A 13,982-nucleotide genomic window follows, 5' to 3' on the forward strand; every position below is an offset into this window, starting at 1 on the left:
AAAACCCTCTAAGGATAGCCCTTTGAATTATATGTTAAGTAAATGGCCTTTACCCGGTGTTCAGGAAAGAATAAAGATTTGAATTTGGTTTTGGGTAACAAAATAGCAGATAAAAGATCTGGTAAAAAGAGAGAGAAGGACAGTGCCCCTGGCTCTTTGTGATCGAGCTGTCACTTTACTAGGCGTGCATGGAGATTTTGTAAGCACGAAAGAAACAGTTACACCTTGTGTAGAAATTGATGTGGCTAGTGTTGCGGAAATTGAATTGTGGATAGGATGTGTATATTGTAGCAGAGGTAAAAGAAATGCAAACCTACCAATATAGGTTGTGTTGTCTCTTTCAGATCACTGGGTGTTTGAAAGCAGAAGTTAGAAGTAAAAGGCAATCAAAAGTCTGGGAAAGTTAATTGTGACTTCTTAAGTAAGAATCTTTAAGCTGTGGATAGCTTTGGATCTGGAAGCAAGCCAGAAAGCATCTGTATTAATGCAATTTTCTAACTAATAAGGTAGAAGCCACTGAAACCTGGGCTGCCTATGAAACAAATACAAGGAAATATGGGGTAATTCCTCTGTTTTGTCTAAAATCAACAAGAGTATGTGTATATAGAGGAAATATTTTAAGCAATGACTGACTACCCAGAAGGGGTAGACCTCTGTTCTTTTGTCTTTCAGATCATCAGAGAAAACGGATGCCAGCTGAACAGCATTCAATGTACCATGCATTTACTGGTACAATAGGAATTATTTTTGTGTTCTTTGTCCTGTCTTGTGGTGTTTGTCTTGTGGCCAGAATTGTTGGGTTTAATATTTTCATAAGACAGTCTAGTTCAAAATTAAATAGAAGGGTTAAATCAAAAAGCAGATACTTGTTTTATTCAACTTGGAATACAAAAAGTCTTTGGATAAATCAGGAAAATGTGATATACTAAAGTCTAATACAGTTGCTTAAGTAAGAAAAAGAAACTTCATTGGCCAGATTTTTTTTAATTGAAAAATTGTTGTTAAAAATTTGCATACCAACAGTCTTTGGAAGCAAGGACATGGAAGGTTAAACCACTCCCCATATTGCCCATGGGATCCTTCTGGCTACCTCAGATTTCTAGCCAGAGGGCTGGGGAGGGAGGAAAGCTATTGGACACCTGAGGTTGTACCGAGTGAACTCCGCAAAAGTGGGTGTGCTTGTCCTGGTTTGTTGCTCCAAAGCTCTGTAATAAAGTTATTTTACTGGAAGGGTGTACATGGCATACATTGAATAATAAGACTAATGTACTGTATAATGGCAATGAGTATGTGTTCATTGTTGGGAAAAGGTGTATGAGTGAAGAGTGGAAGTTTCCTTTGTAGGTTAAAAGAAGCCAAGAAGGGGAGAAGGAAAAAGAACAGAATGAGTTAACTGAGGAAAAAAATAGCTAGCAAGCTCAGTCCAAAGATAAGACGCTGGCCCCATCCCAAGAAAAGGGGGGGCCTGAATGTGCCCAAGCAACTATGAGATCTGAAAAACACTGCCAGGCATTAATGAAATGTGTTAGGTTTCTTTTCTCACAGATAAAAGAAGTGCTACCCAAAGACCCTAGCAGCCCTGCCATTCTTTGAAACAAGGAGATTGAGTCTACGTAAAGTCCATCAACGAAAGACTGCTTTGGCTCCACACTGGAAAGGCCCTTTCCAAGTCCTGTTAACCACCACCACCACTGTGAAGTGCCAAGGACTACCTGCCTGGACCCATGCTTCTCACTGTAAAAAGACCCCTCCACTTCGGGAGGACTCTCCGACTGATAAGCCTATTTCTCCTTCCAGCTCTGCTGTGCCTTCTGGAGAGCAGGAAAAAGGAAAAAAGACAAGGTGAAGTGCTAGTAACCTCTCCCTTGTCCACTGACAGACCTACTGTGCCTTTGGATTTTTCTAGAAGAAGCAAAACCATTACAGGGTGATGTGCTAGTAACCTCTCCCCTGTATGATGCTAAACCACACTGTTTCAGGAAAAGAGAAGAAGGAACACTTGCTTCATTGGAACTACCAAAGTCCAGGGATTCCTGACTACAAGAGACATTAAGAACTGACCCTGGTGAAGAAACAAAGAATTATACACTGGCAGGAAGAAACTTGTGGGACCCATGCTTGGGAATGTGGTATAGTACTACACCAAAAAGAAATGTATTAGGATATCAATGAACTGTGATTAACACTAAACTAGGGACTGTTAAATTTTCATTGCCCTTATCCAGTTTCCAGATTACCTCTACATACCCAAATTGCTCACAGGGGGCTGCCATTAGATTAGCACAACAGAGGGCTTGGGTTATTTCCTCTGGAAAGAAGAGAGACTTGACTGGATCCCTTTGGGATGGGGCCAATAATGCAGCAGCAGTTTGGAATATTTTTAAGAACCAAGAACATGATGAGAAATTGGGGCAACTAGAGAAGGTCATTGGCCTTGTTTCTGGAGTACAACTAACCCAGGTACAGGCTGGAGTTGGTGAGTTACATGTTATTTCCGCCCTTAGTTCAATGACCCAGAAGTTGCTGACAGAGATGGTATTGAATATCACTGAGGCTGGGAAGGCATTGCAGTGGGATCTAGCATGTTCAGAAATTCAGGATTTCCTGAATGACCAGCTAATGGCCATTCGGAATGATCTAGAGCATCAGGCTTGGCCCACTGCCCTTACAGACACATCGGGAGTACCATCTGATCTGTGGCCATGGAGACATACTTGGAGACTTTCTGGGTGGAAGTGCAGACATTCTCAGTGCTCCTTCCAAGCATATGGACCGGTTAGGGGAGTGTGGGCTCCCCCTTACCGAATCCTGCCGGGTCCATGGGGAGGATGCATGTGGGATTGGGTAATTCACCGAGACATCTGGGAAATTAGACCTCCTGGTATGCCCAATCGATTTTTAGTCAGTGCTCCTGGGATTACATCTGACATTTGGTTGTGATTAGGGAGTCAATGGACATTTTGGCCATTACAACCCCCACAGCTTCAGTGTATCAGTAAACCGAAGCCAGGAGAAGTTGTTACTCTTCATGACTACGTTTGCTGGGAGGGTAGGGGACAAGGAACTACCCTGATAGGACACTTATTTTTTCAAGCTAATGATAGCTGTGTGTATGTTAAAGCCACCACATTGCAAGACATACATTTTAATCTCATTACCACTGCAGGCAATCATATTATTACTGGCCTGCAGATAGAATTTTGCAAGTAGTCCTTAGGTTCCAGATACCCTTTAACTGGACTAGTTTAGTACCTGATCGATTTCAAAATTTGCTTTCACTGTTACCAGAGGTTCAGAAAATTTCTGAAGTACAAGGGCAAATTCACATGCTTCAAAATATATATCAAGTTAAAAAGAATGCCTTTCAGACAGCTTATAGAGTATCCACCTTATGTACTAAGTATGATATATTGTGTTATATGACTAAGATTGTACAACAACCCCATCATATTATCACTATGGGAATGTTATTGCTTGTGTTGTGCAGAAGTATGTTATTGTTGTTGTAAAGGATGTAATAATAGTAATACCTTTCATGTCCATGCTCATCATGCATTGTCATTACATCCAATCAAAACCCCTAAGGTTGAAGCATCTGATGTAGAATCTGAATTCCGAGATTTAATGCAAATAGAGATTTGAAAATGTTTGTTGTACTAGTAGTACAAAAGGGGGGTTGTGGAAGCAGAGAAAGAACTGACAGGAAGGGGATGCAATGCATGACAGTTCGTTAGCAAGAGTTAGGCTAACTGTAACCCTAATAACGCGAGATTTGTAGAAGCGAGGAATGTGTGAGGCAATGTGTGAGAAGTTGCTGCGACCTTGTGTAGATAATATGGAATGTAGACTAAGAGTCTACATTAGTGAGCAAAACAAGATATCAGAATGACCTATGTATAAACAAAATGCAGCTGTTGCTTATTATTGTCTGTAACAAAAGGTATAAATGCTTGCTGTAATTGTTTCCCTGTTGAGAGACCTGCTTAGCTCTCTCCCTCTGCGCAGTTGTGAGAGTTAATAAAGCATCTGACTTGCTGTACCCAAACAAATAGTGCAAACTCTGTTTTTCTCTGACAATTGTCACATCTGTCACTCTGTACGCATACAGTTTCATTTCCTGGCTTTGCCCTCCTCCAAGTCAATTGTATATGTGTCCCTAGTCGCTCTCGCCCCAGACAGCACTCCACTCTTCAGTAGACCCAAATCTCTGGGTCATATGCTCATGCTATGAAGTTCCATCTCCATCATCATGCTTGTGGGTCCCCAGTGCAGAAAAATATTTTTTTCCTGGGGGTGGGCAAGTAGTTGAGACACAATAAAAAATGATGGCCCCAGATTGCAGTCTGGATGGCTTTCAGTGACGGTCCTCTATCTAGAACCTTACTTGGATAAGGCAGCTGCTGGAATGCAGCCCAATGGGCTACCATTGAGCAAGTGCAGACCAATGAAGTCGTATGGCCTGTAATTCCACACATACTATAGCCTACACTGTATGATTTAATTCTGTCATAACCCCCCTTGTCCCACAAGCAAACAACAAACCAAAAGTCATTGTACCCAAAGCAGAGTTTGTACCCCCCAAAAGGAGATGAACCAAAGTCCTTGTGAAGTCTAATAGGTGGCAGTAGAAAAAAATCTTACCTCAACACATTCTGATCTTATTTACACTGGTGCAAATCTACAATATGTCTATTGCCTTGAGTGGCATTTTTGCCACTGTAAAGACCACTTTGTGCATAGGGATACTGCATAGCACATTCTCATGGAAACACAAAATCAAAGAGGAAAGGTAGGCATTTTATTTTTCGAGATTAGCCTCAATCCCATTATTTTCCACAGGGTAGCTTTGATCTCCTTGTTCCTCATGCTATAGATGATTGGATTCATCACTGGGGGCACCAGGGTGTAGATAACAGCCACCACGAGATCCAGAATTGATGCTGAGCTGGAGGTGGATTTCAGGTAGGCAATGGTGCCAGGGAAAATAAACAAGGAGACCACAATGAGGTGGGGAAGGCAGGTGGAGAAGGCTCTATGGCGGCCCTGCTCAGAGGGGATTCTCAGTACCATTTTGAAGATTTGAACATATGACATAATTATCAAAACAAAGCAGCTAAAGACTAAGCATGAACTTAAGGCAATAGTCACAGTTTCACTGAAGTATGAGTCAGAACAGGAGAGCTTTAGTATCTGGGGGATTTCACAGAAGAACTGATCCACCATGTTGCCTTTACAGAAGGATATTGCAAACGTGTTCCCAGTGAGCATTGCAGAATTGAGAAGACCACTGATCCAAGCACTGGCTGCCATTTGGACACAAGCTCTCATGTTCATTATAGTATCATAGTGCAGTGGCTGACAGATGGCGACATATTGACGGTGAGTAAGGCAACATCAGCTAAACCAAAGAACATGAAGAGAAAGACTTGGGCAACACATCCAGAATAAGAAATCAACCTGGTGTTCATGAGGGAATTGATCATGGATTTGGGGATGGTGACAGAGATGGAGCTGAGGTCTAGGATGGACAGATTCATCAGGAAGAAGTACATGGGGGTGTGAAAATGGTGGTCTAGGGTTACAGCTGTGATGATGAGAAAGTTCCACCTCAGGGTTGCCAGGTAAATCACTAGAAACAGCACAAAGTGTAAAATATACATCACCCAAACATCCGAGAATCCCAGGAGAAGGAACTCAGTAATAGCGGTTTGATTGGACATCATGTCCTGCCCGTGGAGGAATGGAGAAGGGTAACAGTCAGCATTAGAGTGACGGAGGGAAGAAACCTGATTCCCTCCAGGGTATCTCATGATGTGAATGTCAAAGGCTTTCAGCTCTTGTCACTTCCATCGGGCTAGTCAGGTGTGTTATCAAACTAGTGTAAATTGGCCTAGCCCCTTAAATATAATAGGGCTGCATCAGTTTACATCATCTGAGGATATGGCTCGATATGTGCCTTGACCAAATGCATTAAAAAGAGGAAAATGTTACAGCTCAGACCCAACAGACCTAGCAAAGACGGTCCCTCAGTTCTGACAATAAACATGTCAGATTCTTAAAATCTGAGCATGACACAAAAATGCTAATACATCAACACAGCCTGATTCCCATGTTCAGAGAAATACAAAGGCCTCACCCAGTGTCATACATGCCAGCTTACCTTAATGATTCCTTCCCAAGCTCTGTATATGGATGACCTGCAACCTGGTTACAAAATGTTTTATGGCACCAATACCATCTCTAGCTAATAATGGACTAGTAGCATCCATCTGCCCTTCTATGTTGTATCGTTTCCCTATGTAACTTGCTGTCTGTGCCGAGTGGGTCAGTGGCCATTTGGCTGTGTTCTGTCCTTGGCTCAGCCATAGACCTGCTGTGTGACATCGGGCCAGACACTTCCCCTCTCTGTTTCACCTCCCTCCCTTTCTTTGCCTTGTGAGCTGTGTGCAGGATGGACTGGGACTTACCATGTGTATGGTAAGTGCTACCAACACTTTACAGTCTTTGTGCTCAATGGGCAGCAGTGTTGCACACTGGATATGGTGATAGTCCAGGAGGACTGCATACTTGTCCTGTCTTGTGGGTCCATCTGCATACAACTGGGAGCATTCTTCCAAGCTCCAGTACACAAACTTGCTCTATCTCTGCTGGTGTTAGTGCACTAAACATGCCTGTGTAGCAGGAGGTAGCATGGGCATCAGCTCAGGCTGTACTGCTGTGTATGTGCCCACAGAGTTTGGGTAGGTTTATACACAAGTGCCTAGCCCAAGCCACCTCTATTGCTACCCCCAGCTACTAGTGCTAGTGTTAGTCCGCTTCTTTAAGCAGAGCTAGTGCATGTCTGCGTACCTAGGCTGGGAAATACACTCCCAGCTGCATTGTAGATGTACTTTAATGTTCTTGGTCAGAGTCTAGATAGATAGGCTGTGACTGCTTAGTCCCACTCTGAACCTGAATTTCAAGGTGCTAGTAAGTATAAAACATATTCCAGGGGTTATTATCTCTGCTGTTTTCTCAGTTTCCCCATCCTGCAGCTGTGTCTTGCAAAAAGATATAAAAATGAGTGTTTGAAATTATGGTATCATTGAACATCCCCACCCTGCCAGAGAGCTATATTTCCAGCTGGGGATGTTCAGAAAAGTTGTGCTTAAACTGCTTTTAAAAAGGTAACTTCAGTTTTCTGTTAAACAAACGTTTCTGGAAATTTTAATCTAGCTATCCAAAAACTGAAATCTTTTTTTTAATTCGGTGTAGAGGGGATTTTGGATGAGAATTTTCAGTTTTCAGCAGAAAATATTTAGTTCTCTGTTTTCTTTGTTGCCAAAACCCCAAATTTGAGGATTTTGGGGATTTTTATAAGAAGTTAATATTCTCTACTGAATAAAACTCTGACTAGCTCTAGGTTTGCCTGAATTGAAAGCAAATGTCTTAAGAAGTTTCAGTTGCAACTTATATTTCTGTTCTTAAATCTGCATTCTATTTTAAGACACTAACAGTTAATTGAAAGAGCAAACTTACTGTGATGGTATTTCTGGATTTTTCCCCAGCTTGCAATGATTTGATCCCCCAGTGCTGAGAAACATTGGTCATTATCTATCCATTTGTCTATCTAAATGCACACAAATCCATCTTTTAATCTCTCCTAGACCCATCATTGTAGTATCCAGCAGCCCATGACACTGTCGGATTCCCTCAGTTGCTGAGTCTCTCTGCAATTCCTAGCAGAGAAGGATCCACTCCACAGATGGGTGCTCCCTGCTCCCCTCCTAGGACAGGCTTGGATGACAGGTGAAGGAGAAAATGGGATCAGCCCCTCGCTCCTCTAGAGCTGATCTTGGCATATGCTGGCTTCAGATACAGTTACAAGCGGCTATACACCAGCCCTGGAGCTAAATAGCTTAAATGGATCTCCAGGGCTGTGAGCCCAGCACTGATCTCACCTCTAAAGCAAACCACCCCAACAACCTGCCCTAGATAAGCCTATCCTCATGGAGGGGGAACAGCACCTGCCATGTAACACACATGATGGCAGCTTCCCTAGATGGATCCTTGGCTAATAACAAGGCAGGGCTGAGCAGAAAGGGTGTCTCAAAATATCTACCAAATCAAACATATATGTATAGCACAGACATGTGACCTACAATAGCTCAGACCGTAGTGGCACCAGAAGCTCAGATTAAGTTAGATAAGTTTATGGAGGGAATGGTTTAATGGTAAAACATAGTAGCCAAGGAAAACCAAGCAATGGTACGTAAATAGCATAATGGCCAACAAGGGTCAGGCTAGAGACTCTTGCCTACATGCTCGGGGTATTACTGATCGCCATATTTGGGGTCGGGAAGGAATTTTCCTCCAGGGTACATTGGCTGAGCCTCTGGAGGTTTTTCGCCTTCCTCCGCAGCATGGGGCAGGGATCACTAGCAGGAGGGTCTCTGCCGATTGAAGTCACTAAAACACAGGATTGGGGACTTCAACGGCAGAGTCCAGGGAAGGGTCTTGTGGCCTGCAGCATGCGGGGGGTCAGACCAGATGATCATAATGGTCCCTTCTGACCTTAAAGTCTATGAGTCTATGAGACCTGGGATAGCCTGTTCCTTCATTAACTCCACACAATTACCTCTGGGGAGCAGAGATGTTTTTCTCCTGCATTGCATCAGCAGCTCTTGGGATGCAGCCACCAGAGGAACCCACAGCTCAGGCTGACCCGGCTGCTTAAAGTTAGTCACTGAGAGGTACCCAGAGGCAAAGACTGAAAACTAAGGGTCATGAGATGAACTCATGTCAACTGCTACAGTTCCATTGATTTCACAGTAGGTAGGGCTAAAAAAACAAAATGAGGACCTGGTCTTTTGATTTACACCAAATATGGATCTTGTCCTCTACATGGTCTCAAATTCTTTGTCTTTCAATTTAAACTAAAGAGAAGACAAAAGTTCTTAGGCAGTCTGCACTTTCCTAGCTTTTTGACCCGTGGGAATTATTACAAGAGTGTAAGGGCTTGTCCACACATAATATGCTGCTCCAGTTGCACTTTTATAGGGCTTCAGTGAAGATAGTACCTACACCGAAGGGAGGGGTTCTCCCCTTGGTGTAGGTAATCCACATGCCTGAGATGCAGTAGCTAGCTCAATGAGGGAATTCTCCTGTCCACCTAGCATTATCTACACCAGGTCAGTTTAACTGTGTCCCTCAGTTGTGGATTTTCACAGCCCTGAGCGACGTAATTATGCTGACTTCATTTCTTGATGTACATAAGGCTAATGTTTATGGTTACAGACCAATCTATTACCATTCAAGACAGAACTTTGGAGGAATTCAGTGTTTCAGAAATTCTGTGTACCTGATGTTCAACTTCTGTTGGGATGGATGGCCCAATCTTTCTTTCTTTCTTTCTTTCTTTCTTTCTTTCTCAGCAATTATATTTTCCTCTCTCTACAGAAAACACATAAAATGAGCTCATTCTGGTGCAGGTGCAATGCTGCATGATACTTTAAAAATATTGAATTCACTCTGGTTATAGCTATGTCAGAGAAATATGAAGGGCCAGATCCCGAGCTGGTGTTAATCAGCCATAGCTCCATTAAAGTAAGTTAGGCTGCGTCCTCAGCTGGTGCATATTGGCACAGTGCTGTGGAGACATGCTAGTTTAAATCAGCTGAATATCTGTACCATGATGCCCCTCTTTATATTTTTTTCCTGTTTCTAAAATCCTCACAGCTCAGTACCACTCTCCCATTTTAATACTCATAGAATGGTCCAAGATCTTTATTAATAGACAGCAATCTGCACAATGTGTTCCAAGCCAATAAATAAACTTATGAATATTAGTCTGGCATGGATGCACCATTATAGCTACTGTTGCATCATGATTACTATTTGAAGGTCAATCTTTCCAAGATCCCTAACATCAACATGTTTAGTTGGATTCCTTTGATATTCCTCAGAAAGGTTCAGGGTAGTGTTAGTGATCCAGATTTGGAGTCAGTTGAACTGAGATTTGCAGAGATATAAGCCCTGGAATAAAATAGTCATTTAAAAATGTTTTTGTTTGTTTGTTTTTGCACAGCTCAAGAGGTCAAACTATTGATGTCATCTGTGTCAAAATGGTTACAACCTGTCATAAGAATTGCCATTCTCAGTCAGATCAGATGTGATCTAGCTCAGTATCCTGTCTACTAACAGTGGCCAATGCCAGGTGCTTCAGAGGGAACAAACAGACCAGGCAACCATTGAGTGATCTATCCCTGTCTCCAATTTCCAGCTTCTGACAAACAGAGCCTAGGGACACCATCCCTGCCCATCCTGACTAATAGCCATTATCATAGAATCATAGAAGATTAGGGTTGGAAGAGATCTCAGGAGGTCATCTAGGCCAACCCCCTGCTCAAAGCAGGACCAACACCAACACTGAGGGACCCATCCCCCATGAATTTATCTAGTTCTTTTTTTAACCCTGTTACAGTTTTGGCCTTCACAATGGAGTTCCACAGGTTGGCTGTATGTTGTATGTTCATTTTAAACCTGCTGCCTATTAATTTCATTTGGTGACCCCTAGTTCTTGTGTTAGGAGAAGGAATAAATAAAACTTCCTTATTTACTTTCTCCACACCAGTCATGATTTTATAGACCTCTACCATATCCCCCCTTAGTCGTATCTTTTCCAAGCTGAAAAGTACCAGTCTTTTGAATCTCTCCTCAGATGGAAGCTGTTCCAAACCACTAATTATTTTGTTGCCCTTTTCTGAACCTTTTGCAATTCCAATATATCTTTTTTTGAGATGGGCGGGGGCAACACATCTGCGTGCGGTATTCAAGATGTGGGCGTACGATTTATATAGAAGCAATATGATATTTTCTGTCTTTTTATCTATCCCTTTCTTGATGATTCCCAACATTCTCTTCACTTTTTTGACTGCAGCTGCACATTGAGTGGATGTTTTCAGAAAAATATCCACAATGATTCCAAGATCTCTTTCTTGAGTGGTAACAGCTAATTTAGACCCCATCATTTTATATGTCTAGTTGGGATTATATTTTCCAATGTGCATTACTTTGCATCTATCAACACTGAAATTCATCTGTCATTTTGTTGCCAAATCACCCACTTTTGTGAGATTCCTTTGTATCGCTTCGCAGTCTGCTTTGGACTTAACTATCTTGAGTAGTTTTGTATCATCTGCAAATTTTGCCACCTCACTGTTTATCCCTTTCTCCAGATCATTTATGAATATGTTGAATAGGACTGGTCCCGATACAGACCCCTGGGGGACACTACTATTTACCTCGCTCTATTCTGAAAACAGACCATTTATTCTTACCCTTTGTTTCCTATCTTTTAACCAGTTACTGATTCATGACAGGACTTTCCTTCTTATCCCATGACTTCTTACTGTGCTTTATAACCTTTGATAAGGGACCTTGTCAAAGGCTTTTGAAAATCTAAGTACACTATATGCACTGGATCTACCTTGTCCACATGCTTGTTGACCCCATCAAAGAATTCTAATAGATTGGCATGATTTCCCTTTACAAAAACCATGCTGACACTTCCCCAACAAATCATGTTAATCTATGTGTCTGATAATTATTTACTTTATTATAGTTTCAGCTAGTTTTCCTGGTACTGAAGTTAGGCTTAGCAGCCTGTAATTGCTGGGATTACCTCTGGAGCCTTTTTAAAAAATTGGTGTCACATTAGCTATTTTCCATTCATCTGGTATAGAAGCTGATTTAAATGATAGGTTACATATCACAGTAAGTAGTTCTTCAATTTCATATTTGATTTTCTTCAGAGCTCTTGGGTGAATACCATCTAGTCCTGGTGACTTATTACTGTTTAGTTTATCAATTTGTTCCAAAAGGTCCTATAATGACAACTCAGTCTGGGACAGTTCCTCAGATTTGTCACCTAAAAAGAATGGCTCAGGTTTAGGACTATCCTTCATATCCTCAGCTGTGAAGACTGATGCAAAGAATTCATTTTGTTTCTCTGCAATGGCCTTATCCTCCTTGAGTGTTCCCTTAACAATTTGATCATCCAGTGGCCCCACTGGTTGTTTAGCAGGCTTCCTGCTTCTGATGAACTTAATTTTTTTTGCTATTACTTTTTGCGTCTTTGGCTAGCTGTTCTTCAAATTCTTTTTTGGCCTTCCTAATTATATTTTTACACCTCACTTTCCAGAGTTTATGCTCCTTTCTATTTTTTTCAATATGATTTAATTTACAATTTATAAAGGGTGCCTTTTTGCCTCTCACTGCTTTTTTCACTTTCTTGTTTAGCCACAGTGGCACTTTTTTGCCCCCTGATACTTGGCAATTTTTTGTTTCTCTTACTATGTTGTTTTTAAATTTGGGGTATACATTTAATATGAGCCTGTGTTATGGTGTCTTTAAAAAGTTTCCATGCAGCTTGCAGGGATTTCACTTTTGGCGCTGTGTCTTTCCATTTTTGTTTACCTAAGTTCCTCATTTTTGAGTAGCTTTTTCCACATCCTCGGTCACTAGGTAGCCTCCCTGATTCAGTAAGGGACCCACACTTTCCTTGATTTTCTTCTTGTTGCTAACATACCTGAAGAAACCCTTCTTGTTACTCTTAACATCTCTTGCTAGCTGCAACTCCAAGTGTGATTTGGCCTTCCTGATTTCACTCCTCCATGCCTGAGCAATATTTTTATACTCCTCCCTGGTCATTTGTCCAATCTTCCACTTCTTGTAAGCTTCTTTTTTGCGTTTCAGATCAGCAAGGATTTCACTGTTTATCCAAGCTGGTCACCTGCCATATTTTCTATTCTTTCTACACATCGGGATGTTTTTTTCCTGCAACCTCAATAAGGATTCTTTAAAATACAGCCGGCTCTCCTGAACTCCTCTCCCCCTCATGTTATTCTCCCAAGGGATCCTGCCCATCAGTTCCCTGAGGGAGACAAAGTCTGCTTTTCTGAAGTCCAGGGTCCGTATTCTGCTGGTCTCCTTTCTTCCTTGTGTCAGGATCCTGAAGTCGACCATCTCATGGTCACTGCCTCCCAGGTTCCCATCCACTTTTGCTTCCCCTACTAATTCTTCACGGTTTGTGAGCAGCAGGTCTAGAAGAGCTCTGCCCCTAGTTGGTTCCTCCAGCACTTGCTCCAGGAAATTGTCCCCTACACTTTCCAAAAACTTCCTGGATTGTCTGTGCACTGCTGTATTGCTCTTCCAGCAGATATCAGGGTGAGTAAAGTCTCCCATGAGAACCAGGGCCTGCGATCTAGTAATTTCTAATAGTTGCTGGAAGAAAGCCTCGTCCACCTCATCCCCCTGGTCTGGTGGTCTATAGCAGACTCCCACCACGACATCACCCTGTTGCTCACACTTCTAAACTTAATCCAGAGACTCTTAGGTTTTTCTGCAGTTTCATACCGGAGCTCTGAGCAGTCATACTCCTCTCTTACATACAATGTAACTCCCCAACCTTTTCTGCCCTGCCTGTCCTTCCTGAACAGTTTATATCCATCCATGACAGTACTCCAGTCATGTGAGTTATCCCACCAAGTCTCTGTTATTCCAATCACATCATAGTTCCTTGACTGTGCCAGGAATTCCAGTTCTCCCTCCTTGTTTCCCAGGCTTCTTGCATTTGTGTATAGGCACTTAGGATAACTCACTGATTGTCCCGCTTTCTCAGTCTGAGACAGGAGTCCTCCCCTCCTGCACTCTCCTGCTCGTGCTTCCTCCCGGTATCTCATTTCCCCACTTACCACGCTTTGGTCTCCTTCCCCCGTGAACCTAGTTTAAAGCCCTCCTCACTAGGTTAGCCAGAACTGCTTGCGAAGATGTTCTTCCCTCTCTTCATTAGGTAGAGCCCGTCTCTGCCTAGCACTCCTCCTTCTTGGAACACCATCCCATGGTTGAAGAATCCAAAGCCTTCTCTCCAATACCACCTGTGTAGCCATTCATTGACTTCCACAATTTGATGGTCTCTACCCAGGCCTTTTCCCTGCACAGGG

This window comes from Trachemys scripta, chromosome 12 (genome assembly GCF_013100865.1).
Source record: "Trachemys scripta elegans isolate TJP31775 chromosome 12, CAS_Tse_1.0, whole genome shotgun sequence".
NCBI classification, from domain to species: Eukaryota; Metazoa; Chordata; order Testudines; family Emydidae; genus Trachemys; species Trachemys scripta.